A 20,029-nucleotide genomic window follows, 5' to 3' on the forward strand; every position below is an offset into this window, starting at 1 on the left:
TCCATCCATTCACCACAACCCGTGGGTGGCGTCACGAGCTTGCAATCCAAACCAAACAACCGCGGCCCCGGCCGTGGTACTCCTCACCCAAGTCCCCGTGTGTAACGCCAACTCCCATGCAGAGCGACGTGACCCCTGGGTCCGTGAGAGGCTTGAGCCACCACCTGCAGTACGAGCACGGATCTGAGCGGCTTGGCGGTCGAAGCCAAGCCCACGGGGCGGTACACGTGCACTCGACATTGATCACATTTCGCTTCTGCGTTCCAAACACCGGAAGTTATAAACCTACAATGACCATTTGTGTAATGTCAGATTCAGAGCATGTGCGCATGCGCGGCGTGCCTTCCACGCTGCCTCACTCCATGTCAAACAAACACTGGAAGTTACGCTCTGACATCCACCGCATTTCAAATGCCAGTCCCAGAGCGGCATGGCATGGTGCAGGACGTGCAGGTCATGCATAGAGTACTTTCACCAGAGGCTATTGGTAAGTGGCTCCCCCATATGTCCAGGATTCCTCTCCTTTTCCCTAATTAAAGTCCTTTTAAAGTCCTTTTGTTTTCCTTAGCACCCTTCCCTATTTTGAAGAACCTCTTCTATTCAATGCTTCCAACCTCCATAGTCTGCTACCAATCTAGGGGGTTTCTCTGACCATCCACAACCATGAGCATCTTTTCCTTCAGTCCAGATTCCTGCGATCACTGGTGGTATACTAATTCAGGTTATTTGTTCTCTCTCTGTGCTCACCACACTCCCCCCTCCTTTTTATCTCCACTGACATTTTATTACTACCTATTTCACAGATCTATTACTCCTATAGACATCTAGGTGTCTTGGAGTTGCAATCTTTCCTCTCCACCCATTTTGGGAATTTGGCATATGTTTTCTTACGTAACATTCCACATGTCATTAAGGTGATACAGGTCTACACAGCATTTCTATTCTACCTTAGAGTATTATTTTATTTTTCTCTATTGTCATAGTATAAACGTCCTTTTCCATATGACTCTAGAGGTTATATTTACATTTGCATTGTACATTTTCTTCATCACAGAGGACCTCAGGTTTCCTGGGTTGCCACTCACAAAGCAGGCGCTCCACCTCCAAAAATGATTTAGCACCACTCGCCGATTGCGGGATATGCAGACGACTTCTTGTCACAATCACAGCATATCCTAACCTTGCTTCCTACCTGTAGGTATTGCGTCATTTTTGTCTCATCCTTTGATGCTCTGATGCCAATTACACTGTGTGCAGAATTATTAGGCAAATGAATATTTTGATCACATGATAATTTTTCATCATGTTGTCCTACTCCAAGCTGTATAGGCTTGACAGCCAACTACCAATTAAGTAAATCAGATGATGTGCATCTCTGTAATGAGGAGGGGTATGGTGTAATGACATCAACACCCTATATAAGGTGTGCTTAATTATTAGGCAACTTCCTTTCCTTTGGCAAAATGGGTCAGAAGAGAGATTTGACGGGCTCTGAAAAGTCCAAAATTGTGAGATGTCTTGCAGAGGGATGCAGCAGTCTTGAAATTGCCAAACTTTTGAAGCGTGATTACCGAACAATCAAGCGTTTCATGACAAATAGCCAACAGGATCGCAAGAAGCGTGTTGGGCAAAAAAGGCGCAAAATAACTGCCCATGAATTGAGGAAAATCAAGCGTGAAGCTGCCAAGTAGAGTTGAGCGCGGTTCTAGGTTCGAGGTTCTCCAGTTCTAGGCTCGAGTGATTTTGGGGGCTGTTCGAGATCGAACTAGAACTCGAGCTTTTTGCAAAAGCTCGATAGTTCTAGATACGTTCGAGAACGGTTCTAGCAGCAAAAACCAGGGCTTTTTACAGCTACAGTGTGCAGGAGCCATCGCTGGCAGCCTGCCAGAAGCTGGTAACCAAGATAAACATCGGGTATCCAACCAAAGCGCTTTGGTTAGTAACCCGATGTTTATCCTAGTTACGTGCAGGAAGCCCACACTTCCCCGCTCAGCTCGCTCCGCCCCCTCCTGCCCGTGGCATGTACACATACATACATACACACACACACACACACACACACACACACACACATGGTCCCGCTCGGCTTACCTGCGGTGATGAAGTCCCGCCATCCCGACCTCAGCGCTGTCACTGTCCTCCATGGCTGCCGCTTGTCACATCACCTCTCGCTTCCGACCCGAGACTGACTAGCGGTGACGTCACGGGCCTCTCGCGATACTTGGCTGTGAAGGCGCCGGTCATTGAACTCAGTGACAGGTGCTGTCAGTGTGCTGGAGATCAGCGCAGGTAATGTACCTCGCTGACAGCAGCACTTGTCATGCCCTGCAGTGACCTGGGGTGACCCATTGATGTTAGCTCAGGTCACTGCATTGCTCTCCCTTCCAATGGGGAACATCCTGCTCTTCATTGACTGGGACAGTGTGGATCGTCATGGCAACCCCTTCGATTACACCAGACCTGGATTTGTTTTTCTTTCTAATAAATTGGTTAAAGAGGGAATGTTTTGGGGAGTGTTTTTTCAAATAAAAATGTGTTTGTCGTCTATTTTTTTTTATTACTGACTGGGTTGGTGATGTCGGGTATCTGATAGACGCCTGACCTCACCAACCCCAGGGCTTGATGCCAGGTGACATTACACATCTGGTATTAACCCCATATATTACCCCATTTGCCACCGCACCAGGGCGCGGGATGAGCTGGGGCGAAGCACCAGGATTGGCGCATCTAATGGATGCGCCACTTCTGGGGCGGCTGTGGCCTGCTATTTTTAGGCTGGGGAGAGTCCAATAACCATGGACCTCCTTAGTCTGAGAATATCAGACCCCAGCTGTCTGCTTTACCTTGGCTAGTGATCCAATTTTGGGGGGACCCCTACGTGTTTTTTTTTTTTAATTATTTATTTAATTTAAAATAACAGCGTGGGGTGCCCTCAGTTTTGGATTACCAGCCAAGGTGAGGTTGCCAGCTGTGGCCTGCAGGCTGCAGCCATCTGCTTTACCCTAGCTGGCTACAAAAATAGGGGGAACCCTACGTCATTTTTTTTTTTCATTTTTTTGGCTAAATACAAAGCTATGCACCCCTTAGTGCCACATGAAAGGCACCAAAGGGTGCAAAATTACAAAATGCAGGAGAGTGGGACATTATGTGTCTTTCTGCCATTATAATGACAGAAAAGACTGATATGAAGTGCACAAGCACAAGAAAATCACCAGAGCGCTCTATGCTGTGAAAAGCAGTAGAAAATGGCACTGGAGTGAACATGTGACCGCCTCATGTAGGATGAAGCTATGGATCCTGGGTAAATTTATGCATTTACCCTCATTCAGTTTTTTTGCAGTACACAAAAAAAACAGAAGGCACACGGATGACAAACAGATGACATACGGACCGTCTACGGAACGAAAACGGATGCCACACGGATGCACCTGTGAAAAAAAACGTACTGTTTTTGGCAGACCACAAAAAAGGATCGGTCGTGGTAATGTAGCCTTATTCTGATCTGCCGTTTATAAACAGCAGGCAGAAATAAGTGAATAACGCCCCCCAGCGTCAGAAAATCTCCGGGGTTTCAGGGCTAGCTGAGACCCTGGAGATCATGATTCAGGACGGTTTTTCCGGTCCCCGCTCACGTGATCACAGGTATACAGCGTATACCGATTATCACGTTACAGTAAATGACAGCGCCGGTAAAAAATTATTTATCTCCCATCTGGCATGAACAAACACTTCTCCACTTCTTCTCCACTTCTTCTCCACTTCTCCACTTCTTCTCCACTTTTTCTCGACTTTTTCTCCACTTTTTCTACATTTTTTCTCCACTTTTTCTACATTTTTTCTCCACTTTTTCTCCACTTTTTCTACATTTTTCTACATTTTTCTCCACTTTTTCTCCACTTTTTCTCCACTATTTCTACATTTTTTCTCCACTTTTTCTCCATTTTTTCTCCACTTTTTCTCCATTTTTTCTCCACTTTTTCTCCACTTTTTCTCCACTTTTTCTCCATTTTTTCTCCACTTTTTCTCCACTGTTTCTCCATTTTTTCTCCACCTTTTCTCCACTTTTTCTCCATTTTTTTCTCCACTTTTTCTCCACTTTTTCTCCACTTTTTCTACATTTTTTCTCCACTATTTCTCCACTTTTTCTCCACTTTTTCTCCATTTTTTCTCCACTTTTTCTACATTTTTTCTCCACTTTTTCTACATTTTTTCTCCACTTTTTCTCCATTTTTTCTCCACTTTTTCTCCACTTTTTCTCCACTTTTTCTCCATTTTTTCTCCACTTTTTCTCCACTTTTTCTCCACTTTTTCTACATTTTTTCTCCATTTTTTTCTCCACTTTTTCTCCACTTTTTCTCCACTTTTTCTCCATTTTTTTCTCCACTTTTTCTCCACTTTTTCTCCATTTTTTCTCCACTTTTTCTCCACTTTTTCTCCACTTTTTCTACATTTTTTCTCCTTTTTTTCTCCACTTTTTCTCCATTTTTTCTCCACTTTTTCTCCACTTTTTCTCCACTTTTTCTACATTTTTCTCCACTTTTTCTACATTTTTTCTCAACTTTTTCTACAATTTTTCTCCACTTTTTCTCCATATTTTCTCCACTTTCTCTCCACTTTTTCTCCACTTTTTCTCCACTTTTTCTCCATTTTTTCTCCACTTTTTCTCCACTTTTTCTACATTTTTTCTCCACTTTTTCTCCACTTTTTCTACATTTTTTCTCCACTTTTAATCCAGTTTTTCTCCACTATTTCTCCACTTTTTCTACATTTTTTCTCCACTTTTTCTCCATTTTTTCTCCACTTTTTCTCCACTTTTTCTCCACTTTTTCTCCACTTTTTCTCCATTTTTTCTCCACTTTTTCTCCACTTTTTCTCCATTTTTTCTCCACTTTTTCTCCACCTTTTCTCCACCTTTTCTCCACTTTTTCTCCATTTTTTCTCCACTTTTTCTCCACTTTTTCTACATTTTTTCTCCACTATTTCTCCACTTTTTCTCCACTTTTTCTCCACTTTTTCTCCACTTTTTCTCCACTTTTTCTCCACTTTGTCTCCATTTTTTCTCCACTTTTTCTACATTTTTTCTCCACTTTTTCTCCACTTTTTCTCCATTTTTTCTCCACTTTTTCTCCACTTTTTCTCCACTTTTTCTACATTTTTCTCCACTTTCTCTACATTTTTTCTCCACTTTTTCTACAATTTTTCTCCACTTTTTCTCCACTTTTTCTCCACTTTTTCTCCACTTTTTCTCCATTTTTTCTCCACTTTTTCTCCACTTTTTCTCCACTTTTTCTCCACTTTTTCTCCACTTTTTCTACATTTTTCTCCACTTTCTCTACATTTTTTCTCCACTTTTTCTACAATTTTTCTCCACTTTTTCTCCACTTTTTCTCCACTTTTTCTCCACTTTTTCTCCATTTTTTCTCCACTTTTTCTCCACTTTTTCTCCACTTTTTCTACATTTTTTCTCCACTTTTTCTCCACTTTTTCTACATTTTTTCTCCACTTTTTCTACATTTTTTCTCCACTTTTTCTCCATTTTTTTCTCCACTTTTTCTCCATTTTTTCTCCACTTTTTCTCCACTTTTTCTACATTTTTTCTCCACTTTTTCTCCACTTTTTCTACATTTTTTCTCCACTTTTTCTCCACTTTTTCTCCACTTTTTCTACATTTTTTCTCCACTTTTTCTCCACTTTTTCTCCACTTTTTCTCCATTTTTCGTCCACTTTTTCTCCACTTTTTCTACATTTTTTCTCCACTTTTTCTACATTTTTTCTCCACTTTTTTTCCACTTTTTCTACATTTTTCTCCACTTTTTCTCCACTTTTTCTCCACTTTTTCTACATTTTTTCTCCACTTTTTCTCCACTTTTTCTCCACTTTTTCTACATTTTTTCTCCACTTTTTCTCCATTTTTTCTCCACTTTTTCTCCACTTTTTCTACATTTTTTCTCCACTTTTTCTCCACTTTTTCTCCACTTTTTCTCCACTTTTTCTACATTTTTTCTCCACTTTTTCTCCACTTTTTCTCCACTTTTTCTCCGTTCTTTCTCTCTAGTCGGTCTACCCATTAGCTCTGCCATGCATAGTGTAGCTCTACACCTACTGCACATGTTACTTTATGATTGACATCTCTTTCGTACCAGAGCTGTCTAAGCCTACTCTGACCCCATATTTGTCATTACTATATTGTCCTTGTACTGTATTATGCCATTTGTATCATGTGTTTCATTTCTTGCTGTGTTGCAATTTTTTTGCTGCATCCCAATTGTACCTCTGCATTGTTCGAGTTTATGTTATTGTTCTCTCACTCTTATGTGATACTGATTATTGTCATTTTTCATGATTACATGCAGATAAGTCCAATCTGACGAAGGCTCAGGCCGAAACGTCATTTGTAGCTTGTTTTGGACAAAAACATATATGCTTATGAAAGCATTTTTTTTCTTAATACGGACCAATAAAGAGTGATTTTGCATTACTATCCGTTGTGACTTACTGACTTAGTCTGGGAGATTTAGAGTGCCGAGGTTACTCACTAATTTTATCTATTATTACCTCTGAGCACCTATATACCAGTGAGCAGAGCTTCCTCTACAGTAGTTCTCCTGATTAGGCATGCCGTTACCTCATGAGCAGGGCATTGCAGCTTTGGTAGCAACCATTACGACATGGACTCTGCTGCTGTGGACCCGGGGAGAGTGAGTGCAGATTCATTGCACCCACACTCCTCACATGAAGGGTCCGCACTCCTAGAAAATGGGGGATACGTTCCCTGAGTGTCTCCCCCCCATATTCTAGATGGTCCAGAGTCGTCGTGGGACCCCTTTATTTTTTTCTTACAATAAATTGGTGAAAGAGGAAATGTTTTGGGGACTGTTTTTTCAAATAAATTTCTTTTGTCGATTTTTTGTTTTTGTTAGTACTGACAGTTTATGATGTTGGGTATCTAATAGACGCCATGACATCACAAACTGCTGGGCTTGATCTCAGGTGACTTTACAGCTTGTATCAACCCGATTTATTACCCCGTTTGCCACTGCACCAGGGCACGGGATGAGCTGGGGTGAAGCGCCAGGATTGGCGCATCTAGTGGATGCGCCACGTCTGGGGTGCCTGCAGCCTGCTATTTTTAGGCTGTGAAGGCCCAATAACTATGGACCTTCCCACCCTGAGAATACCAGACCACAGCTGTCCGCTTTACCTTGGCTGGTGATCCAATTTGGAAGGGACCCTACTTTTTTTGTGTAATTATTAATATTTATAAAATAATTATAAAAAAAGAGCCTGGGGGACCTCCACATTGGATCCCCAACCACGGTAAAGCTGCCAGCTGTGGTTTTCAGGCTACAGACGTCTGCTTTACCCTAGCTGGCTATCAAAAATGGGGGGACCCAGCGTCATATTTTTTTAACTATTTTTTAAATAGAAAAATTAATTAGTAATAAATTAATGGGCTTCCCTGTATTTTGATTGCCAACCAAGGTAACGACAGGCAGATGGGGGTGGCAACCCATAGCTGTCTGCTTTATCTGCACTGAGAATAAAAAATACCGCGGAGCGCTATGTCATTTTTTTTAAAGATTTATTTTTACAGCACTGTGATGTCCAGCAATCAAAATACAGGGAAGCCCATTTTGTTTTTAGTTATTTAAATAAATAATTAAAAAAAATATATATGGGCTCCCGCTATATTTTTTGTATTGCTAGCTAAGGGTAATCCAAACAGCTACTGGCTGCTAACCCCCACTGCTTGGTGTTACCTTCACTGGCAATGGAAAATCCAGGGAAGCATTTTTTAATTTTTTGGCCAAAAAACTACAAAAAAAGGACGTGAGCTTCGCCATATTTTTGTATGCTAGCCAGGTATAGCAGGCAGGTGCTGGAAGAGTTGGATACAGCGCCAGAAGATGGCGCTTCTATGAAAGTGCCATTTTCTGAGGCGGCTGCAGACTGCAATTCGCAGCAGTGGGGCCCAGAAAGCTCAGGCCAACCTGTGCTGCGGATTCCAATCCCCAGCTGCCTAGATGTACCTGGCTGGACACAAAAATGGAGCGAAGCCTACATCATTTGTTTTCTAATTGTTTCATGAAATTCATGAAATAATAAAAAAGGGCTTCCCTTTATTTTTGGTTCCCAGCCGGGTACAAATAGGCAACTGGGGGTTGGGGGCAGCCGTACCTGCCTGCTGTACCTGGCTAGCATACAAAAATATGGCGAAGCCCACATAATTTTTCAGCAAAAAACTTCTGCATACAGTCCTGGATGGAGTATGCTGAGTATGCTGAGCCTTGTAGTTCTGCAGCTGCTGTCTGTCTGTATGGAGAAGAGCAGACAGCAGCTGCAGAACTACAAGGCTCAGCATACTCCATCCAGGACTGTATGCAGAAGTTTTTTGCCCACCAAAAAAATGACGTGGGCTTCGCCATATTTTTGTATGCTAGCCAGGTACAGCATGCAGCTACGGGCTGCCTCCAACCCCCAGTTGCCTATTTGTACCCGGCTGGGAACCAAAAATATAGGGAAGCCCTTTTTTTTTTTTAATTATTTCACTTATTTCATGAAATAATTAAAAAACAAATGACGTGGGCTTCGCCCCATTTTTGTGTCCAGCCGGGTACAACTAGGCAGCTGGGGATTGGAATCCGGAGCACAGGTTAGCCCGAGGTTTCTGGGCGCCTCTGCTGCGAATTTCAGTCCGCAGCCGTCCCAGAAAATGGCGCTCTCATAGAAGCGCCATCATCTGGCGCTGTATCCAACTCTTCCAACAGCCCTGGAGCCGGGTGGCTTGTTGGGTAATCATGAGTTAATACTGGCTTTGTTTTACTAGCCAGTATTAAGCCAGAGATTCTTAATGTCAGGCACGTTTGACCCGGCCATTAAGAATCTCCAATAAAGGGTTAAAAAAAAGACACCACACAGAGAAAAAATACTTTAATAGAAAAAAATACACAGACACATTAGAGACTCCATCTTTATTACCCCCTGTCAGCCCAATAAATCCCCAATAAACCAGTGCTGATAAGAGGTTTTTAATAGAGGCTTAAATTATAAGCAGCAATTTCAGCGTTCCAAGTGCCTTTAAATGAATTTGAAGAAACTGCACTTCAGGATTGTAGTGAGGATTGTAGTGAGGATGAGGTGCCCCAGCCCATTACTTGATGGGCTGGGGCACCTCATCCTCACTACAATCCTCACTAGTGTAGTAGTAGTGACGATTGTAGTGAGGATGAGGTGCACCAGCCCATCATGGGCTGGGGCACCTCATCCTCACTACAATCCTCACTAGTGTAGTAGTAGTGACGATTGTAGTGAGGATGAGGTGCACCAGCCCATCATGGGCTGGGGCACCTCATCCTCACTACAATCCTCACTTGTGTAGTAGTAGTGACGATTGCAGTGAGGATGAGGTGCACCAGCCCATCATGGGCTGGGGCACCTCATCCTCACTACAATCCTCACTACAATCGGGAAGCAGCGTGCAGCCTTCACTCCGTGAGTGATCAGTGCTGCTAGCGGTAACAGCGGTAACGCTGACAGACGCGTTACCATAGCAACGGTGCTCCCGGAGCCGCGGTTAGCGGTGACGTCACCGCTAACTGCGTTGCTATGGCAACGGTGATCTCCGTTAATGACCGGCTGTGTCAGCCGGTCCCTAACGGAATGGGGAGTCGACCGTGTGCTAGAGCATATCGCCGGTACACGGCGATACACAAATGTGCACCGTGTACCGGAGAGATGCACTCGCAGGTCCTACATGACGTGTCATAGTCATGTGACCAGTCTGTAGCCAATGAGATAATAGCCACGTGATTGGTCACATGGCTATTTTGACGTCACGATAGGTCCTGCTTCTCTGCTGGAAGTGCCGGTCACCGGGAGGATTCAGCGATCATCGGATGGAATAGCGGCAGGTGACAGAGTGCAGGAGGGATCGCGGGGACCGGTAAGTGTTATGGCAATGTTTATTAACTGTTTGTGTACATTTATCATGCATTTTTATGTGTTTGTGATTGCCTCCCATTATAGCCTATTGGTTCGAGTTCGGTTCGTCGAACGTTCGACGAACCGAACTCGAACGGGACCCCTGTTCGGCGAACCGACCTCGAGCCGAACCGCGACCGGTTCGCTCATCTCTACTGCCAAGATGCCATTTGCCCCCAGTTTGGCCATATTTCAGAGCTCCAACGGTACTGGAGTATCAAAAAGCACAAGGTGTGCCATACTCAGGGACATGGCCAAGGTAAGGAAGGCTCAAAAATGACAACCTTTGAACAAGAAACACAAGATAAAACATCAAGACTGAGCCAAGAAATATTTTAAGACTGATTTTTTAAAGGTTTTATGGACTGATACAATGAGTGTGACTCTTGATGGGCCAGATGAATGGGCCAGAGGCTGGATCAGTAAAGGGCAGAGAGCTCCACTCCAACTCAGATGCCAGCAAGGTGGAGGTGGGGTACTGGCATGGGCTGGTATCATCAAAGATGAACTTGTGGGACCTTTTTGGGTTGAGGATGGAGTGAAGCTCAACTCCCAGACCTGCTGCCAGTTTCTGGAAGACAACTTCTTCAAGCAGTGGTACAGGAAGAAGTCGGTATCGTTAAAGAAAAACATGATTTTCATACAGGACAATGCTCCATCACATGCATCCAACTACTCCACTTCGTGGCTGGCCAGTAAAGGTCTAAAAGATGAAAAAATAATGACATGTCCCCCTTTTCACCTCATCTGAACCCCATAGAGAACCTGTGGTCCCTCATAAAATGTAAGATCTACAGGGAGGGAAAACAGTACACCTCTCAGAACAGTGTCTGGAAGGCTGTGGTGGCTGCTGCACGCAATGTTGATCGTATACAGATCAAGCAGCTGACAGAACCTATGGATGGTAGGCTGTTGAGTGTCATCATAAAGAAAGGTGACTATATTCGTCACTAATTTTTTGGGGTTTTGTTTTTGCATGTCAGAAGTTTTTATTAGTAGTAGGGGGGAGGTATAAGCCATCAAAAGAAATCTGACAGGTGCCCCGCCCCTATCAAAGTGTATTAAACACACACCCTTAATCAAATGGCTATCATCTGATAGCCTTTTGATATCAAATGGCTATCAAATGATATCCTTTTGATATCAAATGGATATCAAATATTAATTTGTTAGGTTGTTATGTTTCCCCTTAATCATGTCCTATTATTTATATGTCCAATAATTATTCTCTTTTATATAAGTATTTTGATACTGTAATCTTCCGTTAATCAAATTGATATTCAAAGTGTATCATTGATATCAAACTGTCTTACTGACACGATTACCCATTAAAAGAAACTTTATTCCTATAATAGTAGAATGTTCCCCATGATATTGTCAGTAGAATTATATATAGTATAATGTTCCCCATGAGTCTTATTGATACGATTACCCATGATATTAAATGAGAGAAGTCGGTCTTATTGATACGATTACCCATGATATTAAATGAGAGAAGCAATTTTATTTCATATAATAGTATAATGTTTATTGAACAAAATCCACAATACACAGCAAATATCAAAGCAATTATCAGAGAACAATAACAAAAATCAATACAATTGAACATCCGCAATACACAAATCAGAGTTGTTACATAGTGAGCCACGTGGATTGTAGAATCGGTGATACTCTTTTTTTAATCCTCAAAGGTCCTTGAGCAATACCTATTGGAGAGGAGTGTAAAGGATAGTTCACACGTCGCGGTGTGAATAGAGTTCGAGATTTAAATGTACCATCAGATTCATTCAATGGTATTTTTAATCGACTAACTGTTCTCTGGTAGTGGAATTACCCACAACAGTGGAGGGCATATTTAACTCAGCCATGGCCTGCATAAATGTAACCAAGCCCCGAGGTAAATTCCTGTTGGTCAGGGCGTGACTCTGAGTTGTGTTACGTACCAAAGCCATCATGTTAGAGCCTGGAATTATAGTTCCTTTGAATATAAATTCACTTTTATCATTCCACGATGCAATATTTTTGTTCTGCAACAGTCTGTTTAGTAAAAAATCTGCATTCTTTTTATAGCGCGGGTTTACATGACTTACAATTTCATCGACAGTTGTATTATTATCAGGTTCTGAATTCGACAATTGTTGATGATCAATCTCAGGAGCATTAATAAATTTTAAAGTTGATAATTCCTTTGCATCGTGTTTAGCATGAACCAAGTATCTCTGTAGTACATCACTATATTTTTTAATTTTGATGTCGTCCGGTATGTCACGTCTTTGTAAAATTTCGCTAATTTCAGCATCGAGATGATGGATTACACTCTGTCGTATGTTGTCTGTATTAGGGGCTCGTAGTTTAATTAGTTCCTGCATAGGAACAAGATACATTTTCTCGGTATGTTCCATTATTTACCGGCGAGAAGACTTGTTATTATAGGAATCGCAAAGCCTAAAAGAGGACCTATAAACCCACCGGTCTGATTTAGTATACGTTTCTTTTTCTTTATGCTGTGGGATTTATTACTCATGGCTCTTATAGCGTTACGCCATTTTTTTAGTATTTTTTTTGTCGTTCTTTCAGAGGAATACGTCCTTTTAAGATGTTTAATGCAATTTCCCCTATGGCTGTAATTAAATCATGACTTGCATTGCACAAAATAGATTTTCTGACAGAAAGAGGGGCCTTCACGAGGGTTTTTAAGAGATCCCAGTTACGTCGGATTCTCTCAGACATCTTTACATCACTATGTCCACAGCGTAGAATGTCTGATTTTGTGCAAAATTCACATTTTAGAAGTATTTTTCTTTTGAACATACACAGCGGGTAAAGCTAGTGGAAACAGGCCCGTCCTGAAGCGAAGATCCTCAGGGGTATCAGCTCTTAAGTCTAGCATCAAATAACCATAAGGTACCCGCGTTGCATCCTCAAAAGCTTCTAAGAAAAAACGTGTTTTTCCTGGATACATCTGTCGCGCTAACGTAACAATTTGTAATTTATCCCGAGGATTATTAAAAAGTACCATGTACTTTGTGTTTAAATTTATCGTCCGACTTTTCTTACCTTGACAGAATATGTTTTGTACCAGGTTGAAAATGCTGAGATTTCTGTGGTGTACTTGGTAAAAGCTTTTTCTACTTCACTATTATCACTCGCGCTCTCCATGAGATCATCAACAATAGTCAAATTTACCTTTTTGGAAGGGAATAATTCATCATCTACAAATGTATGAGGCAAACCCTCCACAAATCTGATGATTGGAAAAGAAAGAGAGATTTCATCATATAGTTTTTGCCAGCACGAATAAAACCAAACAATATTATCAGGCTTATGAGAAAAATGAGTGTCAATATTATATAACAGTTGTTTTACAAAATAACTTTTTCCAGAATTAGATGGGCCTGCTAGAATGCAGGAGAATGGGTGTTGCAGACTGGTATCCATCACAAGTCACAACTAATAGCCAAATGGTACGGTAGTAAAATCGTCAAATAGGCGTCGTTTTGTGTAAACACACCTTCGTGTTTTGCGTAATGGTCTTGTCTCAATGTCCCAGTACTTTTTATTTTTCACAATTCCTGGCTGTTCAACAATAATTTGTTTCTGTGTTTCAGAATCAGAATTACGCGGGTAGTCCAGAACTAGATCTTTTAGACTGTTGAAATTAATAGATTGGTTGTTACCAACATTTAACGTTATACCCTTCACTTTTAAGACAGTTTTACCAGTGTTGAGTTTGTATCCGTAAGTTTTTGGACCTGCAGATACAAATTCAGTGATGTACGTGTCATCAGGTATCTCACTGGTCAATTCCCCCAGGTAATCCCCTAAAGGAAGACTCCACTCACCATCTTTCTGCACAAAAATAACAGAATCTGTGTCATGGTAAAGGCACCTTTCCTGCAATTTATCCAGAACAGAGTGTAGCTCTAGTCTGGCATACGCTGTTGTAAAACACGCTATAAAAATGTTTCTGTTTTTGTTGACAGTGTGATGTCCCTCTGTATATTTCCAGTCAATTGTGGTTGTCTCATCATCAATAAAATGCAACATTGAAATGTCATAGTACGGTAAAAAAAAACATGATGAAACAAGTCTTCAGCGTTGCTGATAATGCTGGTACATGATAAATTAGATCTCTGTGCAAACTTTCCCCGTAAAGAATTTAAGAAAAGCTTGGAGATCTGTCTCTTTGCAGAGTTCATTCCTATATTTTCAGACCGTAATTGTACACCTTCTTTTTCAAGAAAGGCATCAATGTACTGTTGTTTCTTGTTATCATCAGTGCACCAGCTGGGATAACCGGAAGCCTCCTGCTTATCCCTAAGGTGTAATTTAATGTACGGCGCAAACAGAGTATCACTGGTATTAGGAAAATCCCAAATTTCATAGATGTGTGCAATCCTATATCCTTTTTCTATTGCCATCTCAACCTCTATTGTGCACCAAGTACCTGTCAGAGAGCACTCCTCGTCACTGTGTGTACAGTCCTCAGTTTGTGAATTGACAGCGCATGTATAGCAAAGGGGGTACATTAATTTTTTGTTGAGTTTTACCGGAAGAACTGAAAAAAATAAATCCCTTGGAGGGTAGACCTTGACTTTGACAATACCAAAGTAATTTTTAATAAATCCAAAGTTCTCATAGATAATATGAGGATGACCAACAGGATATGTTTTAGTTTTGTTTACAAAGGGATACAGACTGGTGAAATCATAGTAATGTAGCGTCTCTCCAGATTTCCGTTGGTGATAAAGTTTAATGGCATTAGTATGGCCCCCATAAAGTGCATCGCGAGGATCTAAGGGTTTGGGGAATTCCATTTGAACAATAAATGTTTGAAGATTAGAATCTTTTTCAACCATTTCATTCCAATCATGTTCCCACAGTACTCTCACTGTGTAGCCGCAATACTGCAAGTAACGTTTTTTAGCTAAAAAGGCATAATATAATTGACCATAGGATGTGTTTGTGACCTTATTTGAGTCATTTTCATTATAACATACAGGACATCCATGGTAAAAGCAACCCTGAAATTCAAACGCTATGTTTCTGTTGTTAACATAGGCGTAACCATCTAACAAATATTTTCCGACTTGTTTTTCACCTCCTCTCAAAGCATGTTGAATGGTTATGTTCTCTATGTGTGCTACATACATGAGCCACTGTATAGCGGGGGACGAGAAACGTTTTTTTGTCTTGTGATAATTATCCCCTGGTAAAATGACTATTGTGTTTTTTGGAAGAAATTTAAACCTGTACATTGCCATACATACAGAGGCCAGGGTAACAAGTTGAAAAGGATCGATGCATCTGGTCACTTCAATTTTTTTCTTTTCCTGTTTACAGTATATTTGAATATTTTTCTGTGTCATCTCCATACCACGCTCTCTATAGAGTTCACACGAGCGCCTCAGAATCTCAACATCTTGCTTGCAATAAGCTTTTAGTTCAGACTTAAAGTCAAAAGTTTTATTTACCTGGGTCTCATACCACTCCATAAATTCCCCTTTCTCACTAGGTGACATGTACTCTACCCCATAATATTTTACAGCGGGTAGGGGCCCCACATAGTTTTGATTTTCTTCGGTGTTAAAAAAGTGGGGAAAATGTCCTTTTGAACCTGAAAAACCCATAGCCTGTGGTAGCTTACTAAGTTTCATGGGGATGAAATTTAGAGAGTCTATAAATCGTATATCCAAATCAGGCAGCATTACACACAAGAGGCGCCCACCTCGGGATATCAATTTTACGCAGAGTTTTTCAGAAATCAATTCTTTAACAATAAAGTAAGCGTCATATCTGCCGGCATTGTGGGCTATAAATGTATGACCTGAAAATTTACCGCTTGTAAGTACAAAGTCATGAGTACACGATTTACCTTAAAACTCCCAGGAACGACTGCCATGCAATGTTGTTGCGTAAATGTAATTTGGTATGTGCGTACCTGTCTCTTGCATACATTCTAAGTCATAAAATATATATTGTTCTGTTTCCTCCTTTGGTACATACCTCCGCATGTAACAAAGATGCTCATCAAATTCATTTAGACGTATGCGACAAACAGGACAACACATGCCTTTATATTTATGCTCGGACTCACTATCTTTGAACACAAAATGATGACAATTATCACAAAATGTTTTAAGTCTGCAGAATGTTGGGTTATCTGTAGCTAAATGTGTGTGATGATCTAAGCACTCGCTTGAGCGACAAAAAACCCGACAGATGGGGCAACGAGGCGGGTACTGCTCATCACTGCTCTTCACACAACTCTCTCTTTGACAAGCTTTACAAAAATATTGAGACGAATGATTAAATTTGTGATGAAACACCGAATTGCATCTTTCACAAAAGTAATCCTCACCGATAAAACCCTTCATATTTTTGATACCGTAGTAGTGATTATCATGGTGCAATATGAAAATGTTTTTAGTACCAGATGTTTTACCTGATTGAAAGTAACGCCAGTCACCCTGACTGTAGTACAGTACTTTAATGTTGACACCCAGAAGTTTCTCAAAATCCACAATTTCGCTAAAGCTTATTAGTTGTTCCTCAGGAATACCCAGGGCTGGGCTTTATGGCTTTAGGACGACTCAGTAAAACTGAATCACCGACATCAGTGTCGGCCATCAGGGCACACACACTAGCACTGAAGCACAGATTTGTGTTGTAATTGTTAAAGTCATACAGCCAGCGCTTCTTTTGTTTAATAATTTGACTACTTGCTATAGATTTCAACCGTCTTTTTGCTCCACCGCGTCTGTTTTTAATTATTGTTACTACTAATTTGAGGGAATTGGAAGCTAGGCATTCAGCATTACTTTGCAATGTGCGAGTAACAGAATTTAAAAATGATACAGAACTGAAATCATCCCTTGATTGTTTTGTAGTGAAAATGGGGTCTAATGTGGCACCACCTTCAAGTCTTAAGCCTGCTTTACACATTGCAATTAGTTGTACAATCGCATTTGCGATTTGACACGCCCAGGTTGCATCCGGGATCTTATGAGATCACACGTAGGTCGTTCATTTGCTGTCACACGTGCGTTAGTAGTCTATGTTAAATTGATCAATTTTGTGTGCGATCCTTTAGATCATGTGTTCTGTGACGTATGCATTGGGCACCTTTTTTTTTTTTTATTTATTGACTTGACAAGCGTGTGTAATGTGTAGGGATGCGTTTTTACTATGTCATCTGCCATTCAGCTCTGCTACATGGCCGCTAACAGCAGACACAGACAGCCATGTAGCAGAGCTGAATGGCAGATGACAGCAGACACAGACAGAGCCGCACTGTCAGAATGAACTCGGGTGAACTTCACCCGACTTCATGGTCATGCTGCGGCTCTGTCTGTGTCGCGCCCTGATTAGCAGTCACCTGTGAAGGGCTCACCGGTGACCGCTAATCTCCTAAGTGACTGAAGCCCTCTCTCATATACTCACCGATCCCCGATCCCCGGCACTGCACGGCGTTCACACTGCTCCGGCGGCTTTTACTGTTTTGAAAAAGCCGGCCGCCCATTAAACAATCTCGTATTCCCTGCTTTCCCTGCCCACCGGCGCCTATGATTGGTTACAGTGAGACACGCCCCCCACGCTGAGTGACAGGTGTCACACTGCACCCAATCACAGCAGCCGGTGGGCGTGTCTATACTGTGTAGTGAAATAAATAATTAAATAATTAAAAAAAACGGCGTGCGGTCCCCCCCAATTTTAAAACCAGCCAGATAAAGCCATACGGCTGAAGGCTGGTATTCTCAGGATGGGGAGCTCCACGTTATGGGGAGCCCCCCAGCCTAACAATATCAGCCATCAGCCGCCCAGAATTGCCGCATACATTATATGCGACAGTTCTGGGACTGTACCCGGCTCTTCCCGATTTGCCCTGGTGCGTTGGCAAATCGGGGTAATAAGGAGTTATTGGCAGCCCACAGCTGCCACTAAATCCTAGATTAATCATGTCAGGCATCTATGAGACACCTTCCATGATTAATCTGTAAATTACAGTAAATAAACACACACACCCGAAAAAAATCCTTTATTAGAAATAAAAAACACAAACATATACCCTGGTTAACCACTTTAATCAGCCCCAAAAAGCCCTCCATGTCCGGCGTAATCCAGGATGCTCCAGCGTCGCTTCCAGCTGTGCTGCATGGAGGTGACCGGAGCTGCAGCAGACACAGCCGCTCCTGTCACCACACAGCAACTGAAGACAGCCGCGCGATCGGCTGAGCTGTCACTGAGGTTACCCGCTGTCACTGGATCCAGCGGTGGCCGCGGGTAACCTCAGTGACAGCTCAGCTGATCGCGCTACTCACCGCCGCTCCTCTCACCTCCACGCAGCAACTGAGGTGAGTAGCGCGATCAGCTGAGCTGTCACTGAGGTTACCCGTGGCCACCGCTGGATCCAGTGACAGCGGGTAACCTCAGTGACAGCTCAGCTGATCGCACGGCTGTCTTCATTAGCTGCGTGGAGGTGACCGGAGCGGCGGTGTATTCTGCAGCTCCGGTCACCTCCATGCAGCACAGCTGGAAGCAACGCTGGAGCATCCTGGATTACGCCGGACATGGAGGGCTTTTTGGGGCTGATTAAAGTGGTTAACCAGGGTATATGTTTGTGTTTTTTATTTCTAATAAATGATTTTTTCGGGTGTGTGTGTTTATTTACTGTAATTTACAGATTAATCATGGGAGGTGTCTCATAGACGCTTAACATGATTAATCTAGGACTTATTGGCAGCTATGGGCTGCCAATAACTCCTTATTACCCCGATTTGCCAACGCACCAGGGCAAATCGGGAAGAGCCGGGTACAGTCCCAGAACTGTTGCATCTAATGTATGCGGCAATTCTGGGCGGCTGCTGGCTGATATTGTTAGGCTGGGGGGCTCCCCATAACGTGGAGCTCCCCATCCTGAGAATACCAGCCTTCAGCCGTATGGCTTTATCTGGCTGGTTTTAAAATTGGGGGGGACCGCACGCCTTTTTTTTAATTATTTAATTATTTATTTCACTACACAGTATAGACACGCCCACCGGCTGCTGTGATTGGGTGCAGTGTGACACCTGTCACTCAGCGTGGGGGCGTGTCTCACTGTAACCAATCATAGGCGCCGGTGGGCGGGGAAAGCAGGGAATACGAGATTGTTTAATGGGCGGCCGGCTTTTTCAAAACAGTAAAAGCCGCCGGAGCAGTGTGAACGCCGTGCAGCGCCGGGGATCGGGGATCGGTGAGTATATGAGAGAGGGGGATAGACTGACATGGACAGAGAGTGAGGGACAGAGATAGTGACCAACTGACAGAGATTAGTGAATGACAGACATTGTGAGGCGCTTCAGAACGCAGCTTTTCAGCTGCGCTCTGAAGCGGACCTTTTTTAAGCTGCGGTGCAGAGCGCACACCTGCGCACATAGCCTCAGACACCAAAATCGTATGAGGGATGTCACACGTTACAATTGACTAGGTTCGTGCAACAAAACGCTCAATTCTAGACAAAGATACGATGTGTTTGCGGTCAACGGTTTTGCGTTCAATCCTGATCGCACGTAGATGTCACACGCAGATACCTCACAAACGATGCCGGATGTGCGTCACTTACAACTTGACCCCAACGACGGATTGTGAGATATATTGAAGCGTGTAAAGTGGGCTTTAATTGAACATAGTCACCAGGATCAATGTCTCTGATGATTCTGTCCAGTAATGACTGAATAGTGTCATGTACGACATTTATGGCCTCTACAAATGATTGGATGCGGTCTAAATTTACAAATCTAAAATGATCAATGTGCAAGCGGGCATTGAAATTGCGGACATCTCTTTGTTGATGAAAAAAATGCTGTAAAAATACTGCTTGATCTGCATTCACTACATTATCATAATCAACATTACCAACAGGTGCTGCATCATGTTCACTTTCAGCATGTGTTTCCAGAGGCTCTCTGCTTTGAGCATTTGGAGACACAGTGTGGTTAACACCTCCAGGGTTATCTTGGTTTTGTGAAGAAGGACTCTGTGTATCAGCATCTGTGGGTTTTGTGTAGAT

Source organism: Anomaloglossus baeobatrachus, chromosome 10 (assembly GCF_048569485.1).
Source record: "Anomaloglossus baeobatrachus isolate aAnoBae1 chromosome 10, aAnoBae1.hap1, whole genome shotgun sequence".
In the NCBI taxonomy this organism is placed as follows: Eukaryota; Metazoa; Chordata; class Amphibia; order Anura; family Aromobatidae; genus Anomaloglossus; species Anomaloglossus baeobatrachus.